This window comes from Lynx rufus, unplaced genomic scaffold (assembly GCF_022079265.1).
Source record: "Lynx rufus isolate CCGP_SWC_20201006 ecotype Redwood Valley unplaced genomic scaffold, mLynRuf1.p SCAF_11, whole genome shotgun sequence".
Taxonomy (NCBI): Eukaryota; Metazoa; Chordata; class Mammalia; order Carnivora; family Felidae; genus Lynx; species Lynx rufus.
Window position 1 is genome coordinate 36,195,926 of NW_025814825.1, and position 26,217 is coordinate 36,222,142.

Below are 26,217 nucleotides of genomic sequence, written 5' to 3' on the forward strand. Positions count from 1 at the left end.
AATCCTGGCTTTGTGGCTCTTTGGCCTCATGACCTTGGACAAATTACTCAACCTCTCAGAGCCTGTTTCCCCATCAATAAAATGGGGGCTATTTAACAGTCTTTGCTTCGCAGAGGAGTTGTGAATATCAAACAAGATCTGTATAGACATTTAACACAGTATCTGGCACTCCATGTGTGCTCACTCGGCTGATGCCAATTATCACTGCCATGATGAGGATAATGAGGAGGTAGACAAAGCTTAGCATAGTCACGAAGCCTTACTGTATCATTATTGGTTTGGGGCTGTTTAGATGTTGTTGCATTCAAAATAAAATCAAGGCAAATTTATGGGAAGAGATATCAGTACTAGAGGGAATACAGGGTCCTGGGCCCCAAACACAGAAGAGCTCTAACTGCAGAACCCCAACTGTGGGTCCTTGGCTCAAAAAGTTTCACACAGGCAGCAATAAAGGTGGAGAACATAGATGTGCCTAACAGTAGAGCCAACTCAAACATCACACCTTCAACCCCAGCTGGAACAGCATCAACTCCATAAAGTAACCCAGGCAACAATTAGAGGCAGTCTATCTTTGATGGATCAACTAGAGGGGAATTACTACTTAATAACCACAGTGTTGGGTTAGATGAAATATTTCAAAGCAGGGACATTTATAAGAAAAGTAAGCATAAAAGAAAAAATAAGAGACAGGCATCTTTGATGGTTAAAAAGACTGGGGCCTACAGTTCCCAAGGCAGTACTGGTGCTCAGTGTCCCTGGGTCCACTCTGTCATCCCTCCTGTATTCTCCACCTTGTTACCTCATTGGCAGACTAGGAATGAGTTTGAAAGCAATCATGCTTTTCTTTTTCCCCAAATAATTTTCTCCAATACAGATGAATACGTGTTCATCACAGGGGCACCTGATTAATACAAGGTCATCATAGGAGCTACCTGGGCAGCTCAGTTAGTTAAACATCCGACTCTTGATATCAGCTCAGGTCATGATCTCACAGCCATAAGATTCTCTCTCTCTCCCTCTCTCTCCCTCTCTCTCCCTCTCTCTCTCTCTCTGCCCTTCCCCTGCTCGCTCGCTCTCTCTCTCTCTCTCTCTCTCTCTCAAAAATAAATAAATAAACTTAAAAAACACATGTTCATCATAGAAAGCTGGGAAAACAAAGGAAGTTCTCAAAGAAAACACAATAATCCAACTACCAATGTTAACATGTTGATTTCTTGCTGCCAGTTTCTCTCTTTACGGCAAGTCATTTTTATTTAAGGAATGATTATACACAGCTTTCCTAAGATGGCAAGCATCTCTAAAGAATCAATAAAAGCAGTAGTAAGAATCAAGGGAACTTTAGACCTGGTTGACAAAAGGGAGACAATCATGCATGTGTGTGTATGCGTGCACACACACACAGGTCTCACTTCTCAGAGGCCTGTTAAACCACAATACAGGATTGGTCACTATGGCCATAACTGAACTAAAAACTTAAATTTAGAGGATCAAAAAGGAAGTCCACCCACTAAAACAATGCTCTGTAAGTATCAAAAAGTCTAGCATTTCAAACAAGCATTTTTAAAAACACATTTTTTAAAAACCCAAAACCTATGATGTGTTCCTTGGCATGAATCTGGGTTGGTTCCTGGTGGGGTTCCAGGATAGAATTTCAAAAGATACTGTAATTATTCCTCATGTCACTGATACCATTCTATCAGACTCAAATAAATCAAAATCATAATGAAAAATAAAAATAAAACTGAACCTCTCTGGCAACACACTCAGTGCTTAGAAAACATGAACTTTTACCAGCATCTTTTACAGTTGCCTCTTAAAATCATTTTTAATACTGCTTACGCAAGAGTAATGGGGGGAGTTGTTGACTAGTTTCAACAAACTCTACCTTCAAGGTTGCCCTCACCTATTTAATGGAGTTCCAGACAAGGGCATCAGTTCAGTAGGAAAGAACTTTCCAATGAGATGAGCCACCCAACACTGAAAGGGGTGGCCTCTTGAAAGAGTGCCCCCCCCCCCACCGCTGGAGGTGTGCAAGGACAGCTGTACAATGTAGTTTCTAAGGTCCCTTTAACTTTAACATTCCGAGTCTTCATTTCTCGCAGTGGAAGTCCTGCCATGTTGCCTCCCCTCATTCTTCATGAATGAGCAAGACTGTAAAATCCCTGCTGTAAGACCAGCGAAGTCTTCCCCAGAATTCAGAAGGGCCATAAATAGTGGCAAAGGGCAGAAGGTAGGAGCCACTCACAAGCCAAGAGAAAATAGGTAAGGTCAGGGGCACCTGGGTGACTCGGTTGAGCGTCTGGCTCTTGATTTCATCTCAGGTCATGATCTCATGATTTGTGAGATTGAGCCCTGCTTGGGAATTTCTCTTTCTTTCTCTTTCTCTCTCTCTCTAAAAAAAAAAAAAAACAAAAAAAACAAAAAAAACAAAAAAAAACCACATTAAAAAAAAACAACAAAAAACAGGCAAGGCGATTGGAACGACCTCTAGAATTGGACAGAGAATTCAGAGGTGTCTGTGGGTGGCTCTAGGAGCAAAGTAAAACTCTTGAGGCTCAGAGTAGGGTCTACATGCCTTACCCAGAGACGACTGTAGCAGCTTTTCTGAAAAAGGTGACACTTTTTAAGACTTCATACAAATTCCTCAGGGTCCCCAGAACACAGGCATCTCTACCACAGTCTTGCAAACTTTCAATATCACCAGTCAAATGCAGACAGAAGCCTCCCTTTGACGGCTATCCCAGAATGGAGAGCTCAAGGAAGGTACCTTCTAGGACTCCCAAGACGCCCATGTCTGGCAAACAGTGGCCCTCACCATTAACTAGGATAGTGGCTTTCCTCCATACTCGACTTTTATGGAAAAGCAAAGGAAAACAAAAGAAGTTGATATTTGGTCTAAAAAAGCAACATCCAGGAGATGCCCTAATTCAGTTCAGATTCCAACAGGCTCTTAGTTTTGGTTGGTCCATGGAGCTAGTAACAATGCATGGTCCAATTCAAACCTAGAACATAGAATTTTGGAGAGATTTCAAAAGTCTTATTGGCAAGATGACAAAAAGCCAGAAGATGTGAATGTCACTCCACATAAGGAACCTTTGTCCCTCTAGGATAAGGCATGATACTCATGACTTTTAGAGAGGACAGGATTTTTCTTCCTCCAGAGATAATAGGGGATAGTGCACAGGGAGGGAGAAGAGAGCTAAGCGCTCATCTTATATGGTGAGGAGTCAACAGATAATGCCCCAAAGCAGCAAAACATGCAAGTTATTGAGAAATGTGAAAGTAAATACTAGATGAATCCATTAAGAATTGTAAGTGACTGCCACTGGGGAATGGGGGTAGAGGTGAGGAGGCAGGAAATCATGGTCCTGTAAGACTGATTCTTAAAACTATATGGGTGTGTAACTTTGATAACAACTACAAATTTTAAAAGGAAGGAGGGGGGAGGGACTAGGGTACCTTGCATGCATCTATTTCCCAACTTTTCATTTAAAAAAATAATACATTAGGGTTGGGGAGGGAAAAATACTACTTTAGGTAAACAATATTATTTCCAGATGTTTTAATAATTTTGTCCTGATTAAAGTCATACTGTTCATTGAAAAAAAGAAAAAGTTAGAAAATAACACCCCTCCAAAACAGGGAGAAAAAGGAAAAATCCTAATCACCATCCAGAGGTAACCACTGGATGACTTGGAGGTAGTTTCTTTTTATATATGTGCATATGTATATACATAGATCAATAAAAACAGAATTTTCTTTCTTTGGATTCACCCAACGATCATAAGGGGAGAAGGAATCTTTTCTTTTTTTTTTTTTTTTTTCAACGTTTATTTATTTTTGGGACAGAGAGAGACAGAGCATGAACGGGGGAGGGGCAGAGAGAGAGGGAGACACAGAATCGGAAACAGGCTCCAGGCTCCGAGCCATCCGCCCAGAGCCTGACGCGGGGCTCGAACTCCCAGACCGCGAGATCGTGACCTGGCTGAAGTCGGACGCTTAACCGACTGCGCCACCCAGGCGCCCCAAGAAGGAATCTTTTCAAAGGTATTAAATTGGGCCTTAGCTTCTTACTTATCAATAAAGATTACTTTCTGTAAGGATAGGCAGATCAGGTTGTCATATTTTAACTACATGACACATTTACAAAGAAAAAAACAAATCCTTTTTTGCTAGTGGTTGGGATTTCCTCAGAATTCTTAGACCTAAGACTGCAGCACTGGGGCAGAGGCCTTCTTACTGCAAATTGGTTTCACCTCAAATTGTGCTGTTTTCTCTTTGTGTCTTCTTTCTTCCTGTGCAAGTCTCTTTGCTTTTCTGTCTTCCTGCCCACCGGTCCCTAGCTTCCCTCCCCACTCCACCCCCGTCTCCTGTTTTAGTCCCCTCTCTCACACCTGTACCTTCTTCCTGCTGCCTTTGCTCAACCTGAAGCACTATGGAACTGAACTCATCTTCTAGCTATTTTTTTGCATTTGCAGAATAGATTGGTCTTTAAGTTTAAAACAGGAACACAAAGTGTTCCATTTAGCCATTTTCTAAAGACCATTTTGAAGATTTAAAAAAAAATTTTTTTTAATGTTTATTTATTTTTGAGAGAGAGAGAGCAAGGGAGGAGCAGAGAGAGGGAGACACAGAATCGGAAGCAGGCTCCAGGCTCTGAGCTAAGCTGTCAGCACAGAGCCCAACGCAGGGCTCGAACTCATGGAGTATGAGATTACGACCTGAGCTGAAGTCGACGCTTAACCAATGGAGCCACCCAGGCACCCCTCCCCTCCCTTTTTTTAAATAAAGGCAGCCGTGAGCCCCAGTGCCTAGGACCTGACCGGGAAACCCTCAGAAAGAAAAAGAGCTCAGACCCCTGCCTGGAAAAGCCAGTGCAGATCTGTAAGACTCCTTGTGTGGGCAAGGGAGTTTCTCAGGGAGAAACTTGTGGTTTCTCAGGGAGACCAGGTAGAAGGGCTAACGTCAAAGTCAACTCACACTGTACCTGGGTCACTTGCAGGTGGAAGGGGCACGTACCCAGTCCCGCTTCACCTGGGGGTGGGAGGGTAAGTAGTAGCCCCAGAAGGCAAGCCTGAAATTATCAGGGTATCCAGCTAAAGAACCACCTACTCCTCTCTCCATCCTTCTGAGAGGGACCTGCCTCTTTTTCTCAGCTTCCAAAATGAGTCTTTTTTTCCCCCATGAAAGCTTCTTTTACAATCAGGTCACCCCCATCCTACACGTAGAAGATTTTTTTATAATCCAGATGCTGGACATATCTTAAAAGAGATTTTTGGGTTCTGTTTACTCTTTGAAATGTAAGCTCTCTCTCCCCTGGCCCTAACAGATCTGTGTATTTCATATGGCTGCCCTTTACAGCTCCAAGTATCTGAGAAAAAAATATTGACCAGGACAGACCCAGGCACAATCCTAGGTCTGCAAAAAGAGGCCTCCCACATAGAGAATGTGGATCTGTTCTGGTAATCCAGTCAGCAGCGAATCCACCTGCAGCCTTATCACCCAGCCCTCACTTCTCATTTTAGCCCTATGCTCTTAATGCACTTCTTCCCGTTAGATGCTTCCCAGACACGAGCACGCAGGGCGCTGTATCTCCTGCACGTCCCAGAGCCCATGTCTAAAAAGGAATAAGGTCTGTTTGACAGGCTTGTATCTCCAGGAATGAATACTCCAGGAATGAATACTGGTTCTTAATGACCTCTGCATTCTTCTCAGTAACTGTTCCCAAGCCATCTCCTTATGAAGATACATGAAAACTTACGGGGGGAAAAAAATGACAGCACAAATAAAGCAGTTTTGCTTTCCCCAAGTATTTCCTTAAGAAAGTCAGGCACGGGGCGCCTGGGTGGCGCAGTCGGTTAAGCGTCCGACTTCAGCCAGGTCACGATCTCGCGGTCCGTGAGTTCGAGCCCCGCGTCAGGCTCTGGGCTGATGGCTCAGAGCCTGGAGCCTGTTTCTGATTCTGTGTCTCCCTCTCTCTCTGCCCCTCCCCCGTTCATGCTCTGTCTCTCTCTGTCCCAAAAATAAATAAACGTTGAAGAAAGTCAGGCACTAGCTTCAGTTCTGAGAAATAAACCGGTAAATTCCCATACAGTAAGTTTGCTAAAATGATGTAGGCAACGGGGTTGGGTGGGGGGATTGGTGGAGGGGTGAATAGAAGGGATGGACCGGTTCTCATCAAAGAGCAGCAAGATGAGACGTGTTTTTACACAGTGGCAAATGTTCCTTTTGGACTTGCTTCAAACCTGTGTGTGGGCTGATTCTCTGAAATAAACAAAATTCTCTTGTATAACAGAGGTTAGGGGTGACTAAGAGAGTGAGGATTCTGACGGAAAAGAAGTCACCCACAAATCCCCACCTCTGACTAAATAAGATCAGTTCTACCCGCACTGGGTCTGGAGTCGGCAAAGCCAGACAAGGGATGTGTGGTATCATATCCAAGTGTCCATGTAACCCCAGATGGATGCATACGTGCTCCAGTCTAAGTTCAAAGACAACCTGAACAGCTTTGAGAGCACGGACATGCCCTGTTCCACCCAGCAAAGAGATGGAATGCCAATCCTGGCTTCAGTCAGCAATCATACGCCACCACGGGAGGCGTGATGTCCTGAACAACAGTTGGTCAAACACGTGTGAGGGAGGTGCAGCTGCTGGGCTTTCATGTTTACCAGGAAGAAAGAGTGTTGATTTTGCAGATTTCTGATCATGTTTTTACAGCCAGTGTTATTCCCAACCCGTTTTAAAATGCAATCTGAACAACACCCCTTTCCTCATGAGTCTCCTTGAACTTAAGTGGTTCCATTGGCCCCGGAAGCCCTTTGGTCTCTACCGGCCACACCTGAGTTTGGCCAAGCAGCAGGGTAAAGGGAAGTAGAACCTCCGCAATGGCAGCACGGGCAGAAGAAGAGTATTAGATTCAGAGGCAGGCCACCTGGGCTTACAACCATGGTCCCAAGCAGCTGCAAGATCTCTGTGGGCCATCTAGGACCATCTGGGGAGGACTCTTGTCGCTCCAATGGTCTTTGGGTCTGTGGTTGTACTATACGGATTTCATGCTCTTACTTTAAATTTAGTTACCCAAACTCAAGAAACCACGAAAATTAAAAAGGAATAGAATGAACTGAGAAGTTACTTTAGACCGAGCAGAATGGGCAAAGCACTCGGCAATCTTGCCGCAGGGACCTGGCATGCCACCATAGAAATGATCCGGCTAGAAAGAGCCATTTACAAAATGCTGAGGGTTTGCCCAGGCCCTTTTGAAAACTGGGTTTTTGGGTTGTTTCCTGAATTTTTTCCCCACAATCCTGAACATTGACTATTATGTAGAAAAAAGAAAAAGAAACATTTAAAGGGACAAAATAGATCCTTGGGAGACACAGGAAAAATGCTGTTTGAAGTAAGGGCCTTTTCTTTCTTTCTCATACACACACACTCAACTAGCCTTAGGAGTAATCTGCTGCCACAGCTGATACCCAGCTAACTCTGTTGTAGCCAGAAGCTTCTGCCAACCACTGAGGCAGTGGAATAGTTATCTGACCAGGTCCATTCTTGATGCCGGTCCATTTTTGGTGAAAACCTCAAACTTCAGTTAGGGCCCAGACTTGCCTGGAGCTCCCTCCTTGGAAGTACTATCTGACAGTAATCCTCAAGGGCCTGTACTAAAAAGAAAACACACACACACACACACACACACACACACACACACACACACGACTCTCCATGTAAAACACTGGATGTCAAGCCAGTTCTAGACCCTTACTGCCATGGTCTTGAGATCTGTGCAGGCATCAAGCAGTGGCCAGCCCAGAAACATCATAGTGAACCTACCTATCCCGCCACTGATTAGATATCTATAGGCCCAGTGCCATCTAGACACAACTTCCATGATGCTTACAACAAAACACAGAGATAAAAATCAGCCCAGTGAAAGCTAGTCAGACAGCCATATAAAGCAAAAGAAGTTAAAAACTCATTATCAGTCATAAGAAGTTGAGAGAATGGATCAAGTGTTGGCCACAAAGGTCACCCAGACTTTGCAATAGACCTTGGGGTAGGCATAGTTTAAATGGAATATGATAGAAGGTAAAAGATCTTAGTGGCCAAAACAGAAATCCCGAGGCTTTCTTCTCCTCAAAGAACCAATGGCCGGGTCATCTGTTGGCCAAGAAAGCCAACATTAAACAAACCACACCCCAGCCCCACAGCTTTGTCTCAGGTATGGAAATATAGACTCGAAGGAAAACAGACATCCAAGCAGGGGCTCCTGGGTGACTGGAGTAAAAGTGCCCACCACATGTTGGCAGACTGAAAAGCAAGTCAAATTCTCTTTAATTGTTTCCCTAAGTCTAGGTCTCAGATCCCTAAAAATCTCTCCAGACCTGAGAAGTCAGTCTTTGAGGGTGTAGCCAGGGAATCTGTGTTTTAAACAAGCTACTCAATATGCAAAAGTGTGAGAACTGCTGCTAGCCTGTTCCAGCCTGCCTTCTTCTGAAATGGGGGTAATTAAGGGAAAAGTTGGGTATCTCAATTAGGAAAGAGATTTAAGCAGAAACCACACATGTCACGGAGACAGAGAGTAAAGTGTTAAAGCAATTAGTGGGAAATCTCTTAGGGTAAGAGAGAGAGAACATAAAGATGAGCCACCCAGCCCCATAGGGAGATTCTCCCTCTACTACAACCTTGAACGATCACAAGAAAGATGATTTCTTTACAGGAACCAAAGAGGGCTTCAGTTTGGGTGGATCTGAGCCAAGATCCATTGGTGAGAGAGTTCACCAATGTGGATGGGACTAAGTTTGACCCAAAGCAACCTGCAAGAGATACCCTCTGCCCCTGAGTAGTGGAGACTTTCAAAAGCCATCCTAAGTCCTAAGGGATGCAAAGAAACAGAGAGGATGCTCCCACCCAATTCCAGACATCACAGACACTGACCTAGGGTCACCAGTGCCCACTCAGCTCTATGTGGCTACAACATGGCCTGCACAGACCACCACATGCACTATCCCCCAATGGTCCATGGGTTTCAGCTATCACTCTCTAGGCCTGAGGCAGTGGCAGGGCCGAGGGGCTCCAGATCTAAGTGGTATCTGTCAGTGGTTCTCAAAGTGTGGCCACCAACCCAACAGCATTAGCATCACACAGGAAAGATTTAAAAATACAAATCCTCTGGCCCCACTCTAGCACTACTGGATCAGAAAATCTGGAGGAGCTGCCCAACAATGTGTGGCTTAATGAGCCCTCCGGGCGATTCTGATACAGCTGAAGTTTGAGAAGTGGCATGCTATTAATAATGTGAACCATAACAGTAAATCAACAAAAGTGGCATCCCTTCACATAGGCCTAAAAAACATTTTTAAACATTATCTCATGGATACCCTCTTCTAGTCCTAAGGTCCTATAATTCAATTGAATCTCACACCAACGCTGAGGAAATAAAGCCGCATTATCATGCCATTTTACAGGTAAAGAGATTGAGGCTCAGAGAAATGAAGTGACTGACACGTTGCCCCCATCTAGAGCTCACTGCCTAACCACAGAAGAGTGACAGAGACCTAACTCTAAGTAATTAAAAGTTACCAGTCTACCTCAAATTCTTTCCCCATGGCCCACAGGGAGACTGCAGGCAGCAGGAATGAAACTGGCATTCTTTCTATCTGGCCCACTCTTACTCACCTCAAGTGACTGTTTCTAAGACCATCCTCCATTAATGCTGGATTGGAACTGAAAAAGCAATTTTAAAACCACTGTGAGACAGATTCACTTAGTCTCAATGCTGACCTGACAGAGACAACAATCCTCAACGGGTGAGTGGGCCATGCTCCAAAAGTTCATTTATAAGTTGGAGGGCTGGGACTCAGATCGCATTTTCCCCATGGACACAACATGGAGATGGTGGTTGGATCCCCAGGTCAAGCCACAAAACTTCATCTGCAAGAGGGAGAGGCAGAAGGGTACAGGTAGGTTTGGCAGTGGCCCAAATGGTTCAGATCCCAACTTTCCCATCATTAACCAACATGAGACAAAACTCAAGTCGCTTAGCCGTTCTGAGCCTCAGTTTCTTCACCTGGAAATCGTAATACTCACCTTGCAAGGTTGCTGAAGAAATTAAACAACATTGTACATACGGTGCTTGCCACACAGTAAACATTAAAAAATATAAACTATAACCATTTGTTGAACTCCTAAAGTAGCAGTCATACTATATTTTTGCCCCAAAAACTATGAAGTTAAAAAAAAAAAAAAAACAGCAAACACATAAAATTACAAAAGGATTGAGGGCAGGAGAATTGACTGCCTCCTAAAAGACCAAGGGAAAGGAAGGAGGGTGGCTGGTCACTCATAATTCTCCCTTCTCGTCTGCCTCCAGTTCTTAGCTCAATTGTGACTTCTTTGGAAACCTTCCTTGGCCTCCCAGACCAGGTCAAATTTCTCCAGTGCATGCTCCAAAGGCCCCAAGTACGTCTTCACAACCTTACAAGCATTATAATTTTATCTTTAATCACTTAATGTCTATCTTCCCCACAACCCCATAAGCTCCAAAGAATCAAGGCCTAGGTCTGCTTATGCTCACAAAAGTGTCTTGCCCTGCACCTGGAACACAGTAGGTCCTCAAATATTTAGAGAATGAATCCTACCAGGGCAGCTGGGCAGGGATGGGTAAAGGAAACAGGAGGTTATGTGCAGCTGGCTGTATGCACAAGTTGGTGGTCTAAGACTCAGGGTTACCTGGAGAAGCATGCAACTCTTTTTCTCTCGCCCCAATAAAATCAATCTGCCTCTGCCATATCACTCGGCCAGTAAAGGGAGGATTATTAAACCACAGGCGTCCCCTTCCAATGGGTGCATGTCCCCAGGGCCTCAGTCTGCCCACGGGGCAAGTCCCGCACGAACATGGTGCAGGAATGCAGGCAGGTTTGGGATTTACTGCAGTTCTCCCTACCTCAGACTCCATTAAAGAGGAGGGAAGGAAGACCCCACACTCACCCCAGCCTCAACTCTGAAGCAAGCCATGGGAAATGCTGTTAGCTGCAACGTAATGACTGTCTATATGTACCAAGGAACAGTCTGGGGTGATCCGCAAAACCTAACGAGGTGGGGGTATGGTTCCCATCCTAGAGATGAGGAAACAGAATCAGGGAAGTTAGCAGCACGCTCACAATCATATAGCTAATAAGCAGCAAAGCCAGAATTGGAACCCAAATTAGATCGCAGAGTGTTTGCTCTTAGCCATATTCAGCTACCTATCCCCATGCTGACGCGGTGTAATTTTCTCCAGACCGTGAAGGACATACAGGCCTCGGTGAGCCAATGTAATGGTATAAATGCAGAAAGCAGACAATTCTACTCTGGGTTCTTCTACTACCATGTGGCCCAGAGTAAATCATTTTACCTCCCTGGATCCCAGGAGGCTTCCTTCCCAGTAATGTAAAAGGGGGGACTAGATGCCCGTTACTAGAGGAGACCCAGTGCATTGGGCACATACAAACGCCTGCCAGTCAAAAAGCATCACATCTTCCAGGCCTTCACCCAGGACCCCACCGTGAGGCTGCTCAGCCCTCCCTCACCCAAAGTGGAGGTTAGCCAGAGCCAGAGACCTTGCGCTTTCTGGTAGGGAAGAAAGGAAGGGCAGAGGTGGCCACTGACTTTTCTACTAGGCTCCCTGAAACTGGCTTGGAATGAAGCAAGGATAAGAAATAAGGGAAAAGACCCTGTGTACCATATGTTTAATTAAACACAAACCTCCCATCTATAGCAGGAAAAGGAAAAAATATCCTTTGCTGTGGAAGCAGGTGTTTGTCCCAAGTTTCCCTCGGGCTCCTGCTCACCAGCAGTCTATGCTGCACCAGCTCCCTCTGGTACGTGTTCAATATATAAGCCAAGGCCAACTGAAGGATCAGCCTTCAGAGGCCAAGGCCATCCATCCAAGCAATGATCTCTCCCTCGTGTCAGCCCCTGCACTGCTGTACAGAGTGATCTGGGATTTACAGTCTCTCTTCCAAGCCTTACAAGGTCAAAAATGTTCAAGTGGTGTAATTCCTAGGCTGAAAAGGCTGTGGAACAGCACAGACGTGATGGCCAATACAAACGACACTTCAGAAGCCAAAACACAATAGCCGAAAAGCACAGTCAGCAACGGGCACAGCGGGAGCCGACGAGCCTGGTGCTGGCCAGCAGCCCCTGTAAAAGTCACCACCTCCTGCTGGTCTCTGCCAAGGGTGAGCACCGTCACCCCCAGCACCAAAATAGGAGTCACAAATAGTGGACATCCATTTTCGGGAAGGTTGCCGACCCCTGAGCCATCACACTCTTTGCAAAAGCCATACAGACTTTTACACAAACAGCAAGGCATGGGGAAATGACCAGAGCCATTTTGTAAAATGTTCATCAAAATAAAGCCTGAGCAGGGCACTTGGCTGGCTCAGTCGGAAGAGCATGCAACTCCTGATCTCGGGGTCATAAGTTCTCCACGTTGGCTGTGGAGATAACTAAAAAAATAAATATACTTTAAAATAAATAAATAAAGCCTGAGCTAGGAGGAGTAGCAGAAGACAGAGTGGGGGTAGAAAACATCCCCCTTCTTTACAAGCCTCAACGTACTGAATCCAGCAACATATACACAACACTTCAGTGGCAGGGGCGTCAGGAGAAACAAGGAAAACTGAATAAGAGGAGAAGAGAAGGGAAAAGAGAGAATGGGGCTAAAGACGACGCCCAGCATCAAGTTAGCCCACCTGAAGCCGCCTCGGCCCTACCTGCCCAGGCTGTTCGAGAGGGGGGTCTGCAATTCCCCCAAACAGCAAAGACATAACAAACCTGGGAAACCAATTGTGCTACATGAGCACCCAATCCCCTGCAAAAAAAGAAAAGCAAACGGACATATGTTGAGTGGACCCACCACCAAGAGGGCAGACACAAAACGAAGACATTTTCTACCTTCTAAAATAAGCTCAAAATGCCTGAATATACTTAGACAAGCCCTTTAAATGATAAAATATATTTATAAACTGAGAATTTTAAGGTATTTAAAAATAAAGTGTTATGCTTGCGTACTTGAGAGAGCACAAAGAACTACCGGGACTGTGCACGAAATGCCGGGAGGCCTCAGAAGACCGAGGACAGATTTCATCTGTGAGATCCAAAGCTATGGTTCCAACGCCTCAGGGAAAAGGGTAGTGAGCAGCTAAACTGAGGGCAACAGATTTTCACCTTCCATAAAATGTGTTCAAACAGACATTTCTACAAAGATATTTAAAGTGGTTTTTACGGGCTCCCAGGTGGCTCAGTTAAGCATCCAACTATTGATTTTGGCTCAGGTCATGATCTCACGGTTCGTGGGTTTGAGCCCCGTGTTGGGCTCTGTGCTGACAGTGTGGAACCTGCTTGGGGTTCTCTCTCTCTCTCTCTCTCTCTCTCTCTCTCTCTCTCTCCCCCCCTCCCCCTCCCCCATGTGCTTGCACTCTCTCTCAAATAAACATTTTTTTAAATAAAAAATAAAGTGGTTTTGTACATTGACCTGAGTATGCTGAATACCATCTCCTTTACTGTTAAAAAGACACAAAGGACGGTTCCAGTTCTATCCGTGCCCTAGATTCAACATAACTGCCACAAATGGGTCCTGCACCAGATGCCAAGACAGAAGAGTGTTTGTAAAACACCTATTGTGTGCCAGCCTTCACAGCTAAGGTCCCACGCTTGCCTGACTCCTGGTCTTCCCAGTCCCCAAACGGGCATGACCGGGTAAGCATGGAGAAAAAGGACTGAAGGTCGGATCATGCCTTCAGAAACAGCTGATATTTAACAGCAGGCAGAGGTGCGCAGCATACAGAGGGAGCTCAGTGCTCCATGTAACTGAGGAATATGTCAGCCCTAATTTAGAGATGACTTTTTTATCCAAAGAGGCTGACAAATGCAGACTGATTAACCCTTTCTCTAATGGCTTCTGAGTCAATCCTCCTGCCCTCAGGACCTCCTCATTGAGGGCAGAATTCTCTCCCCTAATTTTATCTTTGTTTCTGGTCACGAATAAGACTGAATTTAGGATTCAGCTGGACCTCAGAGCAGTAAAAAAGTAAAAATTGGGGCTGTCCTGGAATAAGTATGAAGTTACATCACCAACTTCAAGAAGACAAGTTTTCCAGGCACTCAGAAAGCTCAGAGCCAGCTCCTAGTGTGGTTACAGATTAGAGAGGGACAAGAAGGGTGGGGAAGCTTTTACACGGTCCCAGAACCCAACCCAGAAGGGCCTCCTTTCCTCCCTTCTTACCTGTTGCTGATTATTCCCTTTTCGTTTTTCTAGTCAATCAACACATATCTGAACCCTTAACATATGTGTGTTTCCCACTTTATCAAGAACATAATGGAACTGTACATAGCACCTGACATTTTCTGATGTCAGCCCTTCAGAGATCCTGTAGGAAGTCTTGTGTCACATGATCTCTCCAAGTGAAATCTGGCCAAATGTTATTTTACGTACGTGGACCGTGACTCCCATCAGTACCCTACACCCAGCCAACTTCATGTCAATATTTGGAATCACTGGTGCAAAGTACTGATAATAAAGGTAGGGCCAGAGTGCTTTCTGTACACCGCCTCTAGTACACACATCAGCCAATTTACAAGGCTGGTGCTAACAATCAAATAGTAATAATGAATAACAGCAGCCATGATGTATTGAGCACCTGCTCATAGGTTCGGCACTAGGCCAGTGCTTACACACACTACTTGGTTCAGCCCTTACAACAGCTGTGAGGTCAATTTTACCATCCCAATTTAATAGAGAGAAAAAGCTGAGCTCAAACACCCTGCCTGCAGTCACATAGCAAGGAAGAGGCAAAGCCAAATCTGGACCCAGGGCGGCCCAACAACTCTTTCTCTCCCCAGTGGAGAGGGATGAGACAGGACTCAATGTCTGCAGCTAATGCAGCAAGGCCCTCCCCAGTTCTGGGTGCCCAGTTTTCTGTGTATGGACATGACTGGTGGAAATGAATGCTAAAGATGGGAAATCCAGTGCCAGAAATACCATGGGGCATCGTGGCAGTAAATGCCTGTTTATTTTTCATAATTTTTAAGGAGGGGGGGAATCCACATGTAAACATTTTATGTCCCCAGTAATGTCACTTATTCCCAAACCATTATCTCAAGCTTTTGCACTTGAACATTTGGAAAATAACTCTTTGGTATGCAAACGACTTCAGCACAGAGAAGCAAGGTCTGACCTAATCAGTCTGGGTTGCAAAGAAGCCGTCTGTATTGTTTTACTCAAGATACATCCAAGAGTTGTCTAGAACTTTCAAATCTCAAATACTCCAAGGGATCTGGGCTATTGCAGGATTACCAGTTTCTCGACTTCATCCTCAGTACTGCAGATGAAAATGACCAGGCTGCATGAACCCTGCCACCCTGGCTCGAGCTCCTGACCCCACAGCAGGCCTGCAGCCAAGCTCTGCAACCCTGGACTGGGGCACATGTGTGCGGTGTTAAAAAACAAAAAACAAAACAAAACAAAAAAAACAACAACAAAAAACTAACAAGAGGCAATATACTGCCATTTGGAAAACCAGAGAAAATAAAACCACATTCACCAACATTCCTAGCACAGTATTATTATTCTGGGACATTTTCTTGCAGTTGTTTCCCCCTCCCTCCCTATATACATTCAGCATGTGATTGTGACTATAGCTTCTATACAATTCAGTTTCCTGTTCCTCCAACTACTGCTTCACCTTGATTATCAAGAGTCACCTGTCCAGTGGAGCTTTTCCTAGCCATCTCCCTACCCAGGTGAAACAGACCTTTTTCTCCTCTGTGCTTCCACTACCCTCTTAACACACTTGAATCATGCTCCTCTAAAATTAAAAAAAAACTCTTTTTAATGTCTGTCTATTTTTTGGGAGAGAGAGGAACAAAGCGCTAGCAGGGGAGGGGCAGAGAAAGAGGGAGACCCAGAATCCCAAGCAGGCTCCAGGATCTAAGCTGTCAGCACAGAGCCTGACATGGGGCTCGAACCCACAAACCACAAGATCATGACCTGAGCCAAAGTCGGATGCTTAACTGAACCACCGAGGTGCCCCCAAAATTTTAGTCATTAGCTGATACATCAGGCTCCCACTATAAACCATAGCCTTCCAAAGCAGTCTGATTGTAAGCTTCGATTATTTTTCACATAGTTGGCAGAAATGAACCAAAATATTACCAGGGGCCAAGTTGGAGTGGTGTACCATGACTGATTTATTTTAGCACCCCTTCCATTTTTTTTATATGGTTCCAAATTTTCTTTACATAATATATCATTTCTTTCATGCATATTTCACGACTATAAAAGTTTCTTAGAACTGCAATTGACCAACTGCAAAATCACACAAAGGAGGAAAGGGTCTGATGGCAGGAGACATGGGCAAGTGTCCCCATTTACAGTAGGAATGTGGGCAAACCTGCCATCTACAAGTAAATAAGCCCTGATAACTACAAACCAATGAGGATTCCTGGTGAAATTACACAATGAATGGCTTGAGGACATTTAGAAAACAGTGTGAACGTGGGTACATGATGACCAAGTCATGCCAAAAAGCAACCAGTGTTCTTTTGTTGTGATGACCAAATTGGCAGACCAGGTGAAATGTGAGCTAAAATATATCATGATTTCAGCAAAACATCTTAATCTCCCATGATTCACTTAAGTTAGGGAAACAGAGTCAAGCAGCTTGTATTAGTGTAGGACTATGGAGCCCATTGAACTACCCCCCCAAAACGTACATCACTCCCTCCTGCTTTGGGCCATACTGTACTTGGTACATACCCATGCCCCTCTCATAGCACTTATTAAACTTGACTGAGCTATTAGTCTGTCTTCCTACTAGACGAGGGGTCAGTACACTATTACCCACAGGTCAAATCCAGCCAGTCACCAGCTTTTGTAACATTTTATTGGAATAATCATGCTATTTGCTCACATGTTGTCTACAGCTATTTCGGTGCTACAAGGGCAATTAAGTGTTTACAACCGACTGTATGGTCCACAAAACCAAAAATATTTACTATCTGGCCCTTTAGAAATAAAGTCCTCCAGGGGCCCCTGAGTGACTCAGTCAGTTGAGCGTCTGACTTCAGCTCAGGTCATGATCTCGCGGCTCCAGAGTTCGGGCCTGGAATCAGGCTCTACGCTGACAGCTTGGGGCCTGGAGCCTGCTTTGGCTTCTGTGTCTCCCTGTCTCTCTGCCCCTCCCCTGCTCACGTGCATGCATGCTCTCCCCTTGTCTCAAAAATAAATATTAAAAAAATTTTTTTTAAATAATAAAGTCCTCCAGCCTCTGTACCAAATGATGATCTCCTCTCGGGCAAGAAGGTAGTCTTAACTCTGTGTACCCTCAGCACTAACACACTGTCTAGCACACAACAGGCACACATTAAACATCTGGTGAGTAACTATGTGCACCGGTATCTTTAATGGCTTGATGACAAGCTAGAGAAAGGTTACTGACAGCATGATGCAGTAGTCAATTCTCAGTCACACCCTGTCCATTGTCTTGACAATGATGACTAAAGATGGACACAGGAGGCAGACTCACCAAACCCCCAGATGGCACAAAGCAGAGAAGAGCTAATGCTACAGATGACCGAATCCAGATTCAAATGACCCCAACAGCCTAGCATCCTGGGCCAAATACAAAGCCGGTTGTGCAAGTGCAGGCTGGGGGCAGTTCCAAACTTCCTCCCATCTGAGAGACCCGCCCTGCCAACCATTCATGTGAAACGGAGCTGGGTGCTGTTGCTGACTGCAAGGTCCATCAGAGCCCACAGTACCAAGAGTAATGCAATCTTAAATGGCATCACAAGTAGGACAGTGTCCAATTCACAAGAAAATGGGAATACTCCCACCGTACCCCATAGCACTCAGGCCACAAGTAGAGGATTCCACTCAGGATACCACACTGTTTTAAATGGGTTACAATCACATAATTTAAGAGGCACCCAACAGTTTATAGTGAAAAGTCCCCCTTCTACTGGGTCCTGTGGTCGCCCAGTCTTCTCCTCAGAGGCAGACAAGGTTACCCGTTTTTATGTTCCCTTCCACAGGTACTATACACATATGTAAGCAAATAAACGTATCTTGTTCTCCCCTTTTATTGCACAAATGGTGGCACACTATATATGCAGTTCTGCTTTTTTCACTTAAAAACTCCATCCTACAGAATTCCAAGATAGTACCTGAAGAGCAGCCTCATTCCTTCTGGGGCTGCATAGGATTCAGTTGCATGGAGATTCTAGATTGATCCCAGGCTTTTGCTACTACAGTGTGTAAGAAATAAACAAACACCATCATTTCTCACCTCTGCAGGTATATCTCTAAGACAGATTCTGAGCAGTGGAATTACAAGTATAAACAGCAGGCGCATCTATAATTGTGTCAAATGGGACACTGTCTTTTCAAGAGACTTATGGACAAAATGGAGTTTCCCAAAAGAGGGGGCAGGGAATTACGTCCCAGAAGGAAAAGTAGAGGCTTAATGTAGAGAAAGGGGGGCTGGGAGAAAAGACAAGCATCATCAGCTTCAAAGATCCACGGCTACCCACCAATAACTTCAGTCCTCCTTTACTTACCAACATGCCACACACAGCCTCAGAAGCTCACAGACATCATCCCACTCGACTGATACCACAACCCTGAAGGACGGGTATGAGGCCCGAGTCTTCTTATCAAAAGCCACAGAGCTGATAGTGGGCAGAGTCAGGAGTCAAACCAAAGCCAGTAACCACTGTCTGTGCTCCTAACCCCATAACCCTTGGCTCTTCCAGCCCAGACTGCTCAGAAGAAGCACCTGGGCAGCTTCTGCACAGGCCCCGCCTTCAGATCCTGCTCTAACTCCTCAGGGTACAGTAGGCAGAGGTTGAAAAGCCCAGCTCTGGGGCTGAGTCGGTTGTGGTCTTCGGCTCAGGTCATGATCTCGCAGTTCGTAGGTGTAAGCCCCGTGTAAGCTGTGCTGACAGCTCGGAGCCTGGGGCCTGCTTCCCATTCTGTCTCTGTCTCTCTCCCTCTCTCTCTCTCTCTGCCTCTCCCATTCTCACACTCTGTCTCTCTCTCTCTCTCAAAAAAAAATAAACGTTAAAAAAAAAAAAGGCCCAGCTCGCAGGTGAATCCAAGGTGCAGTTCAGTCTAGGGATTCTCCAACTAGGCAGGTATCAGAATCACCTGGACCCTGTGAAAAAACAACTTGCAGGCTCCACCCCCTGAGTTTCTGAGCCAGCAGGTTTGGGGCGGTGCTGCAGAATTTACACTTCTAGCAGGTTCCCAGGTGATGCTGATGCTGCTGGCCCAGACCTGTGCTTTGAGAACTACTGCTCCTAATAATCAACAATTCATACTCCTCAAGATCCATCAACCCAAGGAACTTTCACTGCTTTAGAAGGTCGAATGGGATAATGTCCTCTGTAAAATGAAGTGATACTCAAGTGTCTTAGCCCAATTCATACAGGTTGCAAGTGGTACAAAACCTTTGCTTCTTTCTTTCTTCTTTTTAAAGTGAATGTCTTTGCTTTCTGACATCTAGTTCAATGCTCCCTCCACTGTACTAACACGGGACTCTAAGTTCCAGGAGGCAAAAACCTTGTCTACCTTGTTTACTATCTTATTTCTCCTGATTCTAAAAGCCAGTGCTCAACGTGTATGCCTGAATGAGTGAATCATGTCATGTGAATATAGTGAGAAATGTCCTAAAGGAGAAAATTATCAGACAAGTTGATGATAGCTCATATTAAACAATTCTAATAATCAGAAGCATTAAAAAAATAAATGGAACTGCCTCAGTGAACAGTGAGCTCCCTGTCCTTGGAAACACACCAGTGAAAGCTAACCAGCCAAGTGACAACAATGTCACAAAGCAACTATATACTCCAAGGTGACCTCCTGAACCTCTAACAGCTTTTGCAAAGCTGAATTTTAATTCTTGTGTATTCCAGTAGAGAGGAGGTACTCTAAATCCTTCTTGATTATTGGTCAACTAGGCTGCCAACAGCTTCACTATGTATTTACACTAATCACTGCATGCCCGTGCCTCAGTTTCCCCCAACACAAAATGAAGAGGTTTGTCAAAATCAGTTTCTGGAGATTATCTAATGACTGGCAAATAATAAACAGCTAACAGATGCACAAAAGTACTTAACATGCATAACATGTCTTTTTCTCTTCCCTGCCATTCTGCAGTGCAACTAATCCTGCATCTAATGATAGGTCCAGGAAAATTAAACTTAAGGAAAAACAAGGGCATGTTCCAAATCATACTGTCCACCCTTTGAATACCATGCCTTCACCAGTTTAATCACCAGCCTATCATTGTTCTTTAAAAAACCATCCTTCCAAAATAAGTTACAGAGAGGGAGACAAACCATAAGACTTTAAATACAGAGAACTGAAGGTTGATGGGATGGCAAAAATGGGAGATGAGCACTGAGAAGGGCACTTGTTGGGATGAGCACTGGGTGTGGTATGTAAGTGACGAATCACAGGAATCTACTCCCGAAGCCAAGACTACACTGTATACCCCATATGTTAGCTAACGTGACAATAAATTATTTAAAAAATACTAATAAAAATAAAAATCCATCCTTCCAGCAGCCACATATTGGGCACACTGTGGGCAGAGAATTGTGCAAGGCCCTTAGGCAAGGCAGATGGGTCACGCAGGCCCTGCCTGCTTGGGCGCATACCTACACCTGCCGCTTTCATCGTTTAAAGCCAGCTTTGCATTTCTCCCACCTGGGTAATGTTGAAAGGTTCATCAGAATTTACTAGCATAGAAATTTGTTTACAGATTGATTTTGACAAGAAAAACCACAACACAGAATAACAGAACAAAATTATTTGATCCAGAGGAAAGTTCTTAATTTTTGAGGTCTGGGATACCAGGTGCCAAGGTTTCATCTCTATGATGGGCCAGCCTACAGTGCTATGCCTGGTCCAACTCTCGCCAAAGACTGTTTCATTCACACCTGAATATGATGAGGGTGTCAGACTGAGAGTGGTCTTGGGTAATGGCTTCTCAAAGTCACCAGCACTGTGGTGTCTTAGGGACTATTAGATTTGGGGGCCTGGGGGAGATAGGAAGCTAGGGAAAATTACCACGCAGCTATATACAGCTCTCATTTACTTTGAGCATTAAAAACTGTGTTTTCAGGGGCGCCTGGGTGGCTCAGTCGGTTGGGCGTCCAACTTCGGCTCAGGTCATGATCTCACGGTCTGTGAGTTCAAGCCCCGCGTCGGGCTCTGTGCTGACAGCTCAGAGCCTGGTGCCTGCTTCGGATTCTGTGTCTCCCTCTCTCTCTCTGACCCTCCCCCATTCATGCTCTGTCTCTGTCTCAAAAATAAATAAACATTGAAAAAAATTTTTTAAACTGTGTTTTCAGACACAATATCAAAAAATGGGAATACAGGAGGCAGCTATTAAAATATGGTGAGCCTCGGGGCACCTAGGTGCCTCAGTCAGTTAAGCGTCTGACTTCTGTTCAGGTCATGATCTCACAGCTCATGAGTTCAAGCCCCGCATCGAGCTCACTGCTGTCAGCACAGAACCTGCTTTGGATCTTCTGTCCCCCTCTCTCTACCCTTTCCCTGCTTGTGCTTTCAAAAAAAAAACAAACAAAAAATTATGGTGAGCCTCCCTTAATCACCTCACAAAGATGATGGAAGGGGAACCAAAGCAGAGACACTTTTTGTCAAACAGAAGAGGAAACCTTTGGCTCCCTGTTAGACGTCGCAGATGACCCTGTCAGGATGCAGGAGACCGAAGGGGAGGGACCCAGAACAGGGAAGCCTGTCAAAGATCTAGAGCCAAGATGAAAAGCTAAGACAGGTGTTTCTCATAATGATCCATAAACAGATTCTGACAGTCACATTCAGGTGCGTGTTAACAAGGCTTTTCTTCCTTAAGGAATATCAAAACCAGACTGCGGATCGGGTCCAGCCAGGACACCTAAACTATGAGCAGTTTGCTGGAGGCGTCCGGCAGGGATAAAACATTACGGAAGCTAACTCTTTATCTTCCCAGTTCCTGTGGACGTAGATGTGGCTGAGGAGATTAGGGCTGACAGGATTAGAAGTTGCCATCATGTGGCCCAGGTGTCTTCAAACTCTAAGATGTGTAGGAATCACCCGGACTGCTCGTTAAAGGCAAAATCCCACGCCCCACTCCCCAGCGTCTGGCTCTACAAATGAGGACAAGAGGCCACCCCACGAGGACTCTGCATGTCCACAAGCACGCCTGCCATTCTAAAGGAGCTGCTCCCTAGACTGCTATTTGAGAAACAATGACCTGATCCAAACAGCCTTTCTTCCGTAAGTGGGAAGAAAAAAAAAGGCCCAGACTAGTGAAGTGTTTTGCCCAAGCCCAACTTGCTAAGCCCAGCGCAGCCACCACAAGGAAGAAATCTGTAAGTACGAATAGGTGTCTCACAGAACAATCCAAACTGTTGAAGGGCACAGCCCACCCCAAGGGCAGCAGACAGCAAGCCAGCTTCTTCAACAGAGCCTCTCACCAACGAAAGACCCGCAAAGGGGCCCCCTCAGAGGAAGACTGAGACTGATAAGCAAATTATCACAACTGACTTCAGCAGGGCCCTGTGTTTCCACAGACTGTCCATATTCCAATCACACTGTCACCTTCACTGTCATTTCCTATTCACCTCTGACTGTGAGCACCTGCAGGGCTGGGACACAGTCCCATCCATCTCTGCCTCACCACTGTCACACAGCAGGCTTTCAGGAACAGTTTTTATTGTCAGATGAAAGCTATTACCGCCCTCTGTCTAGAATCCCTTCCAAGAGGCTGGTCCACCTGGCACACTTCCTCCCAGCCTTCTAGCCCCAGCTCAGGTGTCACCTCCTCTGAGAAACAAGTGTCCCTCCCCCCACCTGATCCAACCAGGTGTTCCCTCCTACTTCTCCCTGAGGACCCTGTACATACCTGTTAACACTTATCACACAGTTTTGTAATGATCCTGTTTATCTAGGAGACTCCTACCCAAGGACAATGATTTTGGTCTTTTTTTTTTTTTTAATTTTTTTTTTAATGTTTATTTACTTTTGAGACAGGGAGAGACAGAGCATGAACGGGGGAGGGTCGGAGAGAGAGGGAAACACAGAATCCAAAACAGGCTCCAGGCTCTGAGCTGTCAGCCCAGAACCCGACGCGGGGCTCGAACTCACGGACCGCGAGATCATGACCTGAGCTGAAGTCGGACGCTTAACCAACTGAGCCACCCAGGAAACCACAGCACTGAGCTCAGCTTGCTATGCAGAGGTTGCTCAATATAAATGGGTACGGTAGGAAAGCTAGGAGCAAGAAACTAATCTTAAATATCTTAGTGCAGACTCAAACCCCTAAAAAGTTGCAGATATGCTTCACTGGGTGGGGGGGGGGGAATTCCCTATTATTCCCTCTGTTCATATTTGAAAAATCAGGTCACTGTGTCTCCAGCGCCACCATCATCAGAGAGGTATGTTGGCGGCACTCACAAAGGGGCTCACCTGTCTCTCTGTCTCTGTCTCTGTCTCTGTCTCTCTCTCTCTCACACACACACACACACACACACACACACCTGTGATCCATCCTCAACATACATGGCCAGATTACCCAGAGCTTCCTGAGCCCCAGGATCCTCCCACGGCAGCCATGGTCTGTACCTTCCATGCTGTGCATGGGGCACTTATCTCTGCCCACTTTGTACTACTGTTATCTCCCCCTGGGCATCTGTAGGCAATAGTCCCCGAGGCATAGGTCTGGCAATGTGCCAAGGGAGGGACTCCAACCGTCCAGAGCTGGACGTTTGCAGGCAAAGCTGATTTCTCTTTGTGATGAGGCCAAAGCCAGACATCCAGTGGAGGCGAAGGGGCTGCCCTCCACCAGTTCTGACATGCCCCCGATAAGCAACGAACAGCTCACAACCAGGTAGAGGGGCACTCGGTTTAAAACTCCGGGGGGTCAACTCTGTGACTCAGACCGGACACTCCCTCACCTTTGCAAAGTGCTGCACAGTTGGCAAGGCTTGCTCCACCCTTTACGCCTCTGCGACCTCTGCCCACTGAGCTGCCAGCCAGGACCACCCGTTACACGTGCGGACACTGCTCTGAAAGGCTAAGTGACTTGCCGGAGATCACAGAGTCATAAGCAGAACCGGGGAAAAAGCAAGGTGTTCACTCTCCACCCAGCACCCATTATTGCTGCCACACTGTCCACATTTATCTCCCAAACTCACAGGGGTTTCCCTCCCCTTTCCATCGGGACCTTTCCTTTTCAAATCCAGCAAACCTTTTAGGTTTTTGAAAGGGTTTTCCTAGTTGTATTTTAGCTGCTATATAACAAACCAGATTTCCTGTTTCTTTCTTGTGTTTATTATGCTCAGGATATTTTTCCTGGTGCCCTGAGAATTATTCCCATAGGAAACATTCAGCTCCTTTGGAACTCTTGACACTAAAAGCCCGTTCCCTGAGAACCTTCCTTCAGGGGCATAAACAAGGCTGGCAGCCGCTGATAAGCCCCAGTGTGGCGTAGGGAAGCGGCACCGAATTTGAGCCGGCAGGCTTGGCTCCACCACCCACAAGCTGTGCCACCCACCACCCTCAGCTTCACCTTCTGAGACTCAGTTTCCCCATCTTTAAAATATGGAGAATAAAACCTAACTTAGTAGGTTGTTGCCAGGATTTAAGATAATGCATGCACGATACCTAGCACAGGGGCTGATGTGGCCACCCCCTTTCCCCCCAAATCGGAGCTGATATCATCATCTCAACTGCTTTAAGGTACAACCAAAGTTAGGTATTTTTTCTCACGCCTTGAGAATTCTGCCCATAGGAAAAATAGAGGAAGGCCTTCCGCCACGAATCACTGGAGTCATAAAGGAGAAATCAGAAACGAAGGCGTCTGCTCTGACACCTCAGAAAGGTTAAAAACAAAAGTATGATTACTCTCCTAGGGCTAAAAAGGCCTCACAAACACCCCAGTTCCCCCACTCCCGCCCCCTACACACCATCCACGGGCCTGTTATCTACAAGTCACTGAAGCTCAGGGAGTCTCATTTCCTCATCTGCAGGACAGAGATAACCTTGCCAACAGCCCGGCTGCTCAGGATGACATGAGGCGTACTGCTCGGGCCACCTGCACACTGGGCCCTAGCAGTTGCCTTCCCAACCCCTAGTCCCTGCTCCTTCCTTCCTAACAGAGCCTCCATTTTGTTTGGATACGTGCCTCTCCTCCAGATCCCTCCAGAAGTGTGGCCGCCTTCCAGTCAACAGTGATTGATTCAGGGATGGACGTGCAGCCAAGCTCCAGCCGAGGAGGCATCTCGGGAGAGTGTTGGGGGGGCCTCAGGAAGCTTCCTGGCTGCTGAGAGAGCCTGAAGTCCATCCAGTCTCTCTTCTTCCTCTGGCTGTGCTTGTCTCACTAAAACGTTTGGAAACGCTGCAGCCCTCTTATTCTCTGCAGGGGAAGCCAACCACCAAAGATAGCAGAGATGGGAAGAAACCGGGGGCCTTGCTGACGTCACTGAGCTACTGAAGCGATTACCCCAAAACCCACCCTACCTTGAGATTCAGAATCATCCCACTGCCAACTCCAGGGGGCATGGCCCACATTGTGGCCCACAGGACTGATGGGCCTTGCAGTTTTACAATGCATCCCTCCTGTTTGAGAAACAAGTGTTGCCAGTTAGCCAATCTGGGCTGGAGTTTGTTATTTGCAGCTGACATCATCTGGATATAACTTGCATAACCTAGAGAATATGTTAAAAATCCAAATCCTTGGGGGACACCTGGGTGGCTCAGTCAGTTGAGCATCTGACTTGACTTCAGTTCAGGTCATGATCCCAGGGTCATGGCGTCAGGCCCTGCATCGGGCTCTGTGCTGAGTGTGGAGCCTGCTTAAGGTTCTCTCTCTCTCTCTATCTCTCTCTCTCTCTATCTCTCCCTCTCTCCCCCCTCCCTCTGCCCCTTCCCCCACTCTTGCTCTCTCAAATAAAATAAATTTAAAAATTCAAATCCTTGGGCCCCACGAGGGAGTACTATGTATTTTTAGCAAGTACCCCAGGTGAATTCTGATGCTCCCCAAAGTTTAAGAACCACTGCTTTAGTGGAATGTAAAGACGCCCGGTGCAGTGCCAGGCACACAGTCAACTCTACGTGTCAGTCCCAAGTGGACTTACCTGAGAACCACCATCCCAGCTTCCTATTTCCTG

General features: G+C 45.9%; 1 protein-coding gene across 3 annotated transcripts in view; it reads right to left on the reverse strand.

Annotated features, from left to right (window-relative positions):
* The window catches only part of SORBS1 (sorbin and SH3 domain containing 1), a 231,778-nt gene that overhangs the window by 181,118 nt on the left and 24,443 nt on the right, over window positions 1-26,217 (reverse strand). For all 3 annotated transcript variants that reach the window (XM_047073202.1, XM_047073204.1, XM_047073203.1), the window contains exon 2: window positions 9,778-9,927. The gene's annotated coding sequence lies outside the window, so the exon portion shown is untranslated. The remainder of the gene's footprint in view (window positions 1-9,777; window positions 9,928-26,217) is intronic.